This window comes from Acipenser ruthenus, chromosome 45 (genome assembly GCF_902713425.1).
Source record: "Acipenser ruthenus chromosome 45, fAciRut3.2 maternal haplotype, whole genome shotgun sequence".
NCBI lineage: Eukaryota > Metazoa > Chordata > Actinopteri > Acipenseriformes > Acipenseridae > Acipenser > Acipenser ruthenus.
In genome coordinates this window covers 4,234,273-4,247,552 of record NC_081233.1, presented here as the reverse complement: position 1 = coordinate 4,247,552, position 13,280 = coordinate 4,234,273, and the positions used below count along the sequence as shown (strand labels likewise).

Here is a 13,280-nt window from a genome sequence, read left to right as displayed (position 1 = left end):
AAAGAAGACTACGCTGCGATCTGACTCAAACATTCAAAATCCTAAAAGGTATAGACAATGTTGACCCAGGGGACTTTTTTGAACTGAAAAAAGAAACAAGGACCAGGGGTCACAAATGGAGATTATTTTTATTATTATTTTTGTTTATTTAGCAGACGCCTTTATCCAAGGCGACTTACAGAGACTAGGGTGTGTGAACTATGCATCAGCTGCAGAGTCACTTACAATTACGTCTCACCCGAAAGACGGAGCACAAGGAGGTTAAGTGACTTGCTCAGGGTCACACAATGAGTCAGTGGCTGAGGTGGGATTTGAACCGGGGACCTCCTGGATACAAGCCCTTTGCTTTAACCACTGGACCACACAGCCTCAGAGATTAGATAAAGGGGCATTCAGAACAGAAAATAGGAGGCACTTTTTTACACAGAGAATTGTGAGGGTCTGGAACCAACTCCCCAGTAATGTTGTTGAAGCCGACACCCTGGGATCCTTGAAGAAGCTGCTTGATGAGATTCTGGGATCAATAAGCTTAACAACCAAACGAGCAAGATGGGTTGAATGGCCTCCTCTCGTTTGTAAACTTTCTTATGTTCTTATGTTCTTATGTTCTAAACACGATTCCGGGCTGTCGACAAGGGCCAGCACTAACCCGGAACAGCACTGCATGATTGTCACTAATAAACTGTATCACCCACCACGAGCACTACTGCACGCACCCAGGACAAAAAACACCTGGACCTGGGTGAGCAAAGGGTTAAGCATACGTATGGTTTCATTAAACCAAGGGAAGAATCTTTTAAAGACCACTTTCTAATTTTTGAATGGTGCTACAATATCCAAGATATTAATGAATGTAGCAGAGCTGCACTGTTACTTTTAAATGCACACAACAAAGGGTTTGAGGGACCTCTTTGGCAATGCTTTAAACAACCTCAGGGAGCTTGATACATTGATACTTCATTCCAACCAGACCCTCCCCAAGAGCTAACCCTCCATTTACTGGAATGAAGACATATGTAATGCACCTGTCACAGTCCTGGCAGTGTGATCTATTGTGGTGTAACTGTACTGTAACAAAGCCTGTGTCCCCTTGGGCCATCTTTGCAAGAAAGATATCATTGCTATACATCTTTATAAAATTTGTTCACCTGGAGTGGGTTACAATTAACCCATTATGAGATACGAAACATCAGGTATACTTAATATTATCAGCCCCCTGCGCAAATGACATGTACATTGGGGTGTAAGGATACATAAATGTCACGATACGTACCACGATACGCAGGTCACGATAAGCAGGGTCACTATATGCAGGTCACGACATATACCATGATACGCAGGTCATGATACATACCATGATACGCAGGTCACGACACATACCATGATACGCAGGTCACGACATATACCATGATACGCAGGTCATGATACATACCATGATACGCAGGTCATGATACATACCATGATACGCAGGTCACGATACATACCATGATACGCAGGTCATGATACACACCATGATACGCAGGTCATGATACATACCATGATACGCAGGTCACGATACATACCATGATACGCAGGTCATGATACACACCATGATACGCAGGTCACAACACATACCATGATACGCAGGTCACGATACATACCATGATACGCAGGTCACGATACATACCATGATACGCACCATGATACGCAGGTCAGGATACATACCATGATACGCAGGTCATGATACATACCATGATACGCAGGTCACAACACATACCATGATACACAGGTCATGATACATACCATGATACGCAGGTCACAACACATACCATGATACGCAGGTCATGATACATACCATGATACGCAGGTCATGATACATACCATGATACGCAGGTCATGATACATATCACGATACGCAGGTCATGATACATACCATGATACGCAGGTCACGACACATACCATGATACGCAGGTCACGACACATACCATGATACACAGGTCACGACACATACCATGATACGCAGGTCACGACACATACCATGATACGTGGCATGATATGTAGGTCACGATACGATGTGTTTCACGATACATGGGCCTGATAGGCTACTTGTATGATGCATAACATGATCAAATGCGTTTTGTTAAAAGATAAACATTAAATGAGAGAGTATGTATTCGTACCAACTATACGACACATTCTTTAAACAAGAACCATTTGGTGAACTACAATGAGCTTGTATTGCGATACAACCGAAGGGTTAGACTTTAAGGGATTTTTTGTGATTGTCCCAATGAAAAGTGCAAATCAGATCACTAGTTGCCAGCAAACAAAACTGATTGTCTGCAAAACAATACATTATATATATATATATATATATATATATATATATATATATATATATATATATATATATATATATATATATATATGTATATATATATATATATATATATCTATATAATCACACACACACATACATACATATACATACATACATACATACAGTTGTAGTCAAATTGTAGAATGTTTGGAGTTTTGCCAAAAAATTGCAGAAATAAAAATGTATTTCTTGTAATTTTTTTTCCCTCATCCACAAAAGCAAAACTTTTGCTACAAAAGATTTTTCATATAATTATTTGTTTTTGAGAAATTTCTAGAAATTATATATATATATATATATATTTATATAGTGCTGTGCAAATGTCTTAGACATGTTGCATTTTTCTACTCTGATGAAATAGGGCAGCAGTGTGGAGTAGTGGTTAGGGCTCTGGACTCTTGACCGGAGGGTTGTGGGTTCAATCCCCAGTGGGGGACACTGCTGTTGTACCCTTGAGCAAGGTACTTTACCTAGATTGCTCCAGTAATAACCCAACTGTATAAATGGGTAATTGTATGTAAAAATAATGTGATATCTGTAAAAAAATGTAAAATAATGTGTAATGTGATATGTTGTAACACTTGTAAGTCACCCTGGATAAGGGCGTCTGCTAAGAAATAAATAATAATAATAATAATAATAATTATGAGCATCAACAATTTACTCAAAGCCTCCACTAGTGTTTTCTACTATTATAACAACCTTGACTTGCATAAAGAAGAAAAAACATTGAGTGAAATAGCTCACATCACTCGATTTTCAAGGTGTAGTACACGAAGCATAATCAACAAGTACAGAGAAACATCATCTGTAATTGACAAACCCAGGACTGGAAGACCCCAAAAAGCTGTCTAACAAGGATGAGCAATACTTGAAGATAATATCCTGAAGGAATAGAAAGAAGACAAGCGTTGAATTGACAACAGAACTGGCAGAAGGCACAGGTGTCGTTGTCCATCAAATCAACAGTATGAAGATCACTCTTGAAATCAGGACTTAAAGGATGTGTTGCAGTAAGAATACCTCTGTTAAGAAAGGGGACGACTAAAAGGCTAAAATATGCACAAGAACACAGAAATTGGACTACGGAAAAATGGTCAAAGGTGCTTTGGACTGTTGTTGGAGGCACAACGACACCTGTGCCTTCTGCTAGTTTTGTTGTCAATTCAACACATATCGTCTTTCTATTCCTTCAGGATATTACCTTCATGTATTGCTCATCCTCGTTAGACAGCTTTTTGGGTCTTCCAGTCCTGGGTTTGTCAAATTACAGATGATTATGCTTCGGATACCACACCTTGAAAATTGAGTGATGCGAGCTATTTCACTCAATGTTTTTCCTTCTTTATGCAAGTCAAGGTTGTTATAATAGTAGAATCAGAGTAGAAAAATGCAGCATGTCTAAGACTTTTGCACAGCAGTGTGTAATTTATATACATATATATATATATATATATATATATATATATATATATAGTAAATATGGACTGGAGAGGAGGGCTATAGTGGAAAATGATTGCCCCGAGGGAAGACTATTGTTACCGGACAAGTAACAGCATTACTGCGGTTTGTGTCGGTTACTTAGCTGAACAAGCAAGTGAAAACTGTCAAATTGTACTTGAAATGAGCATTTCAAATTGCTTTAAAGTGTTATACAACACCCTGTGAAGTTCACAAGGAACACAGCGCCTTACCTTTACTGTGTCCCGTATCACAGCCTTATATTTTTAAACATATTTAGGACTGGGGTATTTTTAATCACAGATCATGGAACATGAATCAACATTAATTCTGGAGCATTCGCCAGGAGAAAAGGATCACAGTGCATCCAGATCATGCTCCCTCCTGCAGCAATGCTGGTCCTCTGTTCCCACAATACACCACTCAGGAGGGAGGATGAACTGGATACACTGCAATGTTTAGAAAAATCTTTTTGGGTGAAAATGATTTCTCTTATTGTGCATCTTGTACTTGCACAGTACCCAAAAGGTAAACATATTTACAACAAAGAGTTTATTGGATTATAGTCAAATGCGAAGGCTAGGACTGTATGACAAACGTTCGGTTCAGATCGGTGCATAATCAAGGCAGATATTGTGTTCACCATGTGGACTGTGACAGACAAACACGAACAGCACATAAGGGTCCCAAGTTTTTAAATAAAAAAGTTTAAGAATCCCTGTATTCAACAATACTTCTAATAATATTGCACCACAACTACTTTACAATACACAACCGGGAAAAACAATTTATATTTAACTGCATCAAAACACACATTTTTTGAGAGACTCACTCAGGCACATCAGTTATGTTTATTATACTATGGTTATCGTGGTCTTTCTGTATGATGGATGAATTAAAATGTCAAAATAGTCTGGCTGCTAACCTCTATTTGTAGTGACTTGGCTGGCGATATGTTGGTGAGGGGATCTCTGAACTATTCCTATATTTGCTCCTGCAGGCGGCAGGCATGCACCTTCTGTTAAATGCTTCCTCTGAGCCACTTGAGCAGTTAAGAGTGATGTGAGTGTCCATCCCTTCTGTAAAGATGTAAACATAGCTGTAGGGTGTGCTTTAAGGGATACCATGTATGTTTTCGGAATACCTTATTCCCTACCTTTTCAACCCCACTTTCCAAAGACCTTCCGCTGACGGGTAACATGTTTAAAATGAGTTGCTGCCTGCTATCTGAATGGCAATATTACAGCAGTAGAATGCGTGGGATTCTGGTATTCAGCACTGCTGAGTGGATTTTTGGAATCTATCTTTCAGTAATTTAAATCCAATCACAGAATGCTTTGAAGAAACATACTGTTCATTGTAAAGCAGATGCGGAGGGAAGTAATTCTCAAAATGTAGCGGTTTGATTTAGGTATAATCTCAGGAGCAGACTTAAAATATCAGTGAACTTAAACTACTTTAGATAATTCTAGTTCAGTTATTCTTTTTTATTGTATACTTTCTCTAAACTCTTCTTTTCATTTCACTGTTACTTGTTTAAGTGTAGCTGTTTAATTAAGGTCTGTTTAGTGTTTGTTGTTTTATGTGTTCATTTTTTTCTGAGCCTCCTGATTTTTTTTCAACTACAGTTCACCATTCTGCTCAGCACTACTGGACTGATTCAGTTTCAACATACTCAATTTTTTCAGCCTTCTACAATCACCATCATTACTGGACTCTTTGCTGGACCTCCTTATCTGTTGGTGAGATCATTCCTTTTCTGTTTGGATTTGTTCTACTTTAATTTGATACTTTGCTTCCTGTATTTTTTGGTTTTGTTCTTGTGTTACTTTGTTTGGTTTTCAATTCCATTGCTCTGCTGGACTTGTTAGGCCCAACTTTCTTGCACCATCCATTGCCATCCAGGCTTATTATTGTTACCACCTGTGATCATTTCATTCACCTTTATCTTTCTCTGTCTGTCTGTGCATTGATTTTGTGTTTGTGTGGGGGTTTATTTGAGACCCACCGGACACTTCACCTATTTTTTTGGCCTTTGTTCATATTTCATTTGTTGACATTATTGTTCACAACAATAAACTGGTTGTTTGTGAAATTGACACCTCTGACGTCCCTGCTTTTGCTCTATGTCGCTCTTGCTGACTTATTTAGTTATAGGAATCGCGCCAGTAGTGTCTCCTTAGGGAGGACAGTGCAGCTGCTTCAGTTGTGCAGAGTGACCATTACAAACTTTTATAAGTTATGAGAAGTATGTGCAACTATTCAGCAACAATCATGGGGAAGCAGAAGGATCTCAGTGACTTTATAAGGGGCATGAATAGTGGATGCCCATGTATTATAACTGTAGCCTTGATTCTCACAGATTTCTGTACTGTACTGCTGGGTCATGATCCCTGTGTTTGGTGTCTTTCTCTTGGGGTTTCATGTGGTTCACTCTCTCTCTGGGTATCTGCTCTCTAACCTTATTCTTTGGGGGGTTGTCAGGTCGTTACACTCCTCTAAGAGATGCTCAATGTAATTGCCTGTAAGAATTGGTAATGTTTTATCACTAACCTGGTCTGTATACACTAGTGAGGCTATTTAGTTTCCCTACATCTGCTTGGCTATTTATTTGGTTTAATCTGTCTGATCGATGTTTACTTCTGATTTATATATCTCAATCAAAGAGTGCCTAGTTACCATGGGAACATTGATACCAGCATTAGGAAACACGCTGGATGCTTCAGGATTATTTAGCTGATGCAGCCTTTTGGATATTTTTATAAGGGTTCCTTCTGCCTTGCGGTTTCAATGTAATGAGCTCAGTGGTGGCTGGTCCAGCACAGCTATAACAGCCTGCTCAGGTTGTCTGTACTGCTGTGTGTTTCAAACTGGCTACGTTTGACCTGAACCATCGCGTCTAATTCAATTGTGATGCAATTTCATCGGGGGCTATAGTATATCATTTATAAAATGTCATGGTTAAACTAATCTTTTTGATTGGTTGTTAGTGATCACATGACCATGCAGGATTTTGTGCACGACAACATAGGTTGGTACATTTTTTGCCTCATCACATTCTTAAAACTTAAATTAACTGCATAAAGATCAAAGCGCGTCTGAGGCAACTGCTTTTTAAAGTGAATTGCGCCGCCATTACAGGTGGTTAAAAACCACAGGCCACGTAGATATTCAGCTATTTTCATAATCATACATTAGACTAATTGCATGGATTTGTGCTGCTGCTAGATAATAAATGAATAGTATTAGGGCTCAGAAGCAGTATTAGTTCAACGTTTTTCTGACAGCTCTTCACAGCATTAGACAATATGTAAAACTACACTAGCTTTGGAGTCACTTCTTCAGGTAGCAAGAGGAAACTAATATATCAGAAAGTTCCTCCTAAAGTAGGCCACAGAAAATATAATACTTACTAAAACATTCCGCCTATAGCATTGCAACAACAGTCCTTCCCAAACCTGATTTAAAAGCCAATTAGATTTTCTATTACAGTAACAGTACTACTCTGTGCCCAGAATCAATGTGTACGTTTTTTACTTCATGTCTTTGTAGGTGAAAAGTACAAGACAGCATGAGGAAATAACAGTAACTCAAGCTTATAAATTCAGTATTTAGCTCTCTAGTTAATTGGCTCGTCTCCATTACGATTATTAGCGAGCACTGTGCTTGTCTCTGTGTCAGCGTAATAGATCTGCTCTCGCTATGCCACTGCAGCAAAGAAGCTCCTCATTACATCCACGATCAATACAAAACTGCGGCTGAAACCTAATTACAGCACTTAATCTTACAACAACGTGTCATTATGTCAAGCCCGAGCCAGCAATCCCTTCACCGACCAGGTCCAAGTCAACGAATCACCTGCACTACAGCAATGCAAGCATAGTGCCAAGACAGCACAACGTCATGGTTACAGCTCACAAAATAATTCTACAAGCCTTACCTGTCATACACTTCTTATACACAAGTCCTTTAAAAAGGGCACCCCTACTTAATTCAGCGAGCCCACATTGACAGGACTTGCCCTGAAACACTGTTCTATTTTTTTTTTCTAATAAAACCTCAATTAAAAACATGTATGTTCAGTTTGGTTAAAACTAGTGCTGGGACAAATATCCAAACAAATATTTTTTGACATGCAGTCGGATACAAAATTCAGATGTTTGTATTCGCTAGAAATTACAAAAATACCTTGTACTTATTTACCACCTCGCCAAAAGTTGCGCTACAGTTTCAAACATGGCAAATGAAAAAGAGCTCTATGTGATATGAGAGATTAATATAGAAAAAAACACACAGGATCAACACAGCAGCTCTTGAGCCTCTATTTAAACGTTTTAGACAGCAAAAACTAAACAAACCAGATTATGCGTGCGCACGCATAGTGCTCTCTGCGTCAAAAAAGTGTTGTGCTGCTTTAGCGCGAATGAGAATAAAGCCAAGCACGTCATTCTGAAATGCCTCGCTTAAACAGTGCCCAACTTGGAGTGATTTATATTTATATATATATTATATATATATATATATATATATATATATATATATATAATTTTTTATTTTTTTTTGCAACTTTGTTATGAAATGTAATAAACGAGAAGCAAAACGGTGAGTCTTTTTTCCCTTCATTTTACAATGTCATATCGTTTTGTTTTATTTGACGTGTTTAAAGTAAAATTTCAGGTTTTGTTTGGTTTCGTTCAGCTACAATAAGGCACAAGTAAATCTCATGTTATTACTTCATGAAAATGTGTCTATGGCCAGTGTTTACTGTGAAGAAACGGCAATAGCAAGGAATTAAAAAAAAAAAACAAGTAAAAATATAAGTGTGTCAACAGGTAAAATGCTCCGATACAAATTACTGTAGCAAACCTGTTCTGAATACATGATGAGTGACCCGCACGGGAGGCCTGTCAAACACACTGTAGCAAACCTGTTCTGAATACATGATGACCCGCACGGGAGGCCTGTCAAACACACTGTAGCAAACCTGTTCTGAATACATGATGAGTGACCCGCATGGGAGGCCTGTCAAACACACTGTAGCAAACCTGTTCTGAATACATGATGACCCGCACGGGAGGCCTGTCAAACACACTGTAGCAAACCTGTTCTGAATACATGATGAGTGACCCGCACGGGAGGCCTGTCAAACACACTATAGCAAACCTGTTCTGAATACATGATGACCCGCATGGGAGGCTTGTCAAACACACTATAGCAAACCTGTTCTGCGCAAACTAGTATTATCTTCACCGTTCAGCCAAAACCAAAAAATTTTAGGTTAGTTTAGGGTATGATTTTAATGCAGACAAAATCATACCGTAGTGTTATACATTAGTGGAGAACTTGTCAGAACTTTAAAGGACAAGTGTTTTGACAACATTTCATTTATTTATTTATTTATTTATTTATTATAAAAGTTTTTGCTGGTTGAAAAAGAAAAATGGTTTCTAGTTAAAAACTAAATTTACGAACGAAGGAGTCCATTCGGCCCCTAGCCTGTCCGGTTCCTATTAGATGATTGTTCTTATAACTTTGACTTCTTGGGTCTTAAAGGATCCAAGTGATTCTGCCTCAACAACTTGACTAGGTAACCCATTCCATACCCTTGTCACTCTCCGCGGAAAGAAGCGTCTCCTTCCCTCTGTCCTAAATCTGCACTTAATTAACAGCCGTGTCCTCTGGTCCTGGTTTCTGTACTGCACTTAAAGAATTGGTTAGGGTTAATTATGTCAACTCCTTTCAAGATTTTAAAGACTTCAATCATGCCCCCCCCCAATTATTCTTTGTTCCAGGCTAAATAGATTCACTTCTTTCAGCCTCTCTTCCTGGCTCATTCCTTTACGGCCTGGGATTGGTCTGGTTGGTCTTGGACTCTCTTCAGGGCCACAATGTTCATTTGGCACTGTGGTGACCAGAACTGGACACAGCAGAAATGTGGGGAAAGCTGTGTGATGTATTGGTAGAGTAATAGGGCTTTATTTATTGGCATAAAGTTCATAGTTTGACATCTGAACATAACACTTCCGATCACAGATAGCAACTGCAAACAGTGTGACTGTTTTCTCTAGCAGGCTTATCTGAATTCACCAGCTTTTCTCGACTGGGAATTGAGTGTAAAACAAACAGCAGGATCTATCTGAAAACTGCAGGATTGTTGTAGTTTGAATTATTTTCATTGCAATTTGTAGTATATTGTGGTTTTTTTATTTTTTTATTTTTTTTTTAAATTGCTATAACAATGAGATGATAATCATTAGATGGTGCTGGCTCTTGCATCTTACTTCTAAGATACTGATCTAGCCTAAGTTATATGTATCTAGAACTATAGAGCAGCTCCTGAGCTCAGTAAAAGCACATTAGCACAGCCTTATTTGAAGAATTGCAAAAGTATGTCAGGAACACACATTCCCTGCACGGTTGTACTGTATTACCAAGTTTCATGACAATTTGAAAAAATTGTAACTGTGACAGAGTTGGAAGGATGAATGGACAGACAGACCCCCCTATATTCCCAGAATACTCTCAAAAACTTTAATTAAATAATATTAATACCAAGTTTCATGACAATTGGATAAGTGGTTCTCCAGATATATGCAACACTGTGAAGTGTGACATGCAGACGGACGGATGTACAGACAGACACCCCCTATACCCCAGAACCTGATTCTCAAGAACTTATTCTAAATAATGTGAATACCAAGGCATCTGCCAAATGAATAAATATAAATAATTATTGCAATAACTCAGAATGATTGCAAATATCATTCATTTTAAGCTACTGTACTTGAAGTTACCAGTACTGTATTTCCATTTAAATTCTGGGTCTCAATTGGCTACCAATCTCCAAATGATAAAAACGCCCGTTTCTGTATAAAATTCTCCATAATAAACTATATTTTGATATGTATTGAGTGGTAAAATGTACCTCTCTCAAGTAAAAAAAGGATCTGAATGCCAACAAATTAAACAAAAACACTCCCTGCCAGTAATTCTTACAGAAACACAATCCCCATTTCAGATTAGACTGCCAGGGTTCCTCGGCTCAGCTATTAAAGCACTGGGTAGTTCTACAGCTGGCCACACGACTCCATTTCTACTGCTGGCTCACACCACTCTGTCTGTCTGTCTTGGGAGTGCACAGATGACCTCAGCTGTTACTAATTTGGGAATGTTACTAAATTTGCCTCGGAGCTTTGGGGCAGTGGCTGGAGGGGGGGTGGAAATCCTTGGGAACAGCTGCGGAAGCAAGGAACTGGAAAAGGAGAGCAGTCAAAACTTCTCATGACCCCCATGTTAACTGCATTTAAAATGTTTGTTGGACTGAAGACATTTCTTTGTAATAGTTGCACAAAGATCTTGAATTAAAATGGGGGTTAACTAGAACATGCTGGCTCTTTACAGAGGAATCCCCCTGGATTGCACCAACCACTTACCGAGGGCTATCCCCAGATATGGATATCAACTCAAACTCATTACCTGCAATTCTGTGATTGATTAAATCCATTGCTGTGGGGTTGTGTATAGGTAGGATTGGAGCAATAATCTAATTATATATTGATCATGTGTAATGTAATTACACTGACAAATTGTTATCCATAATCTCATGTGATTATTGTGTGTCTGGCACGATCCTCTAAAAATATAGGATGTGCTGTTCTGAACCTCCATCTTCTCCTGTATGCAATGCATGATAAAAGAACATCAGAAAACTACTTGTATTCAAGACCCTCTCCCTCTATAGTGTGACAAAACAGTGGCAAAAATAAGAGAATATGTGAACTACTAACTTGGAGAAACTGGGACATCATTTCAGAAAATTGTGATTATGATAGTTTTTGTCAATAATTGTTAATTGAAAATGTCACTATCGTCCAGGCCTAGACACAGGTTGATCAAACCATCCCTTTAGTCAAGCTGACAGACAGGGAAGTAAAGTAACACTAAGACAAGTTTGTTTTTAAAAACAAAACCAAAACAATTATGCATAGCGCTGTACCAAAGCACAGAGAACAGCGGTTAAATTGTGTAGGACACTGAAACGTATTAACTTTCCAAGCATCCTGCCAAGGAAGAACAATTCTCACGGAAAGCACTTTGCTTCAGTCTATTATGAGAAACAAGGAGAGTTAGACACAGGGGGGTGTCACATTACCTCAACATGTTAATGCAATGAGAAAGTCTGTCCAGTGCCCAGTAATTATAATATTGTAACTCAGTATCGAAGCAACAGAACCACTTAGAATAAATGCAAATATTACAGTTCCGTATAATCAAGCAGGGGCTTATAGTATCCTGGGTATGCACTATAATGGGTAGAGGCTTATGCTGAGAAAATGTCCTGGTATAAAATACAAGCCCATGCACCTGTCTCAGAGTATGAACGCCCCCACAGCTGAAAAAGGTTCAAATACAAGAAGTGAACCAAGATATTTTTAAATCTCTGAATTACTATACACTAGAAGATATGATAAAACACAACATACAGTATTTATGACTAATACTGTATTGCTCTTCATGACATATGTTGTTTATGCTACGAATGCTTAAATTTCCTATGAATAGGAGAATACTGTAGCTACCCAAACTCATACTGTATACTAAGTCTACCTTTAACAAGACAGGTGAGCTGGGTGTAGTGCATTCTTCACAAATCAGGTGTAAAGTCTTTTTTTAGAAATTCCTCTATTAAAATATCCTAATCTAGATGTACTTAAAATATTTGGTATTTTGTAATATGAATGTTCTGTAAATTGTTTGTTTTAAATGATACGCAGTATGCTTAGCAATAGAATGCGGTTGCATTGCAGTAAACAGCACGACCAGCATTTACACATGTAGGCTTGTATACAGGCTTCTGTGTTTTTAATTACTAGATTTATTTATTAAAAGAAAAAAAAAAACACTTTCACTTACGCCTCTCTTAATTAACTTATCTTAAACTGCGCCACTATCCAGCTTTCATTCAGCGCAGTTCATGCTGCTTGCATTCCGTTTCCTCATACTGCTTCTGTTTCTGTCAACAGCTACTGGCCAGCATAACGTCAGTATAATCACTGCATGTTGACTGGCCAAGCTTTCATTCTGATCAGATTTCATTTTGGCATGCGTCACAAATCTCCACCCGTTTAACTGTATAACCTTAACTACCGTGCAACAGGCAAAGTAAGGCCTTCACAACCTATTATTCTGAAATATTAGTTTTACATATAATTTCATGATATAGCAGCATTGCAAATCGGTATCCTTTTGTTAGATTTAGCTGGGAATTGTGCAGCATGTGATTGGAACAGGAAAGTGAAAATAGTTTTTGTATTTATTTTTACTTCAGTACGTTAGTGTGACAGAGAGTGAATGAATCCGAGGCAACAATCTCCCTCCAGACCTGTGAGGGCACGGTATAACAGGAACAGTGTGCCCTGGACTGGATGGTTTGGCAGATCATTCCAGGGTCAGTCGGAAG

General features: G+C 38.5%; 1 protein-coding gene across 1 annotated transcript in view; it reads right to left on the bottom strand.

Annotated features, from left to right (window-relative positions):
- LOC131720912 (biogenesis of lysosome-related organelles complex 1 subunit 1) overlaps positions 1-13,280 on the bottom strand; it is a 45,315-nt gene that overhangs the window by 20,169 nt on the left and 11,866 nt on the right. The gene's annotated exons all lie outside the window — the stretch shown is intronic.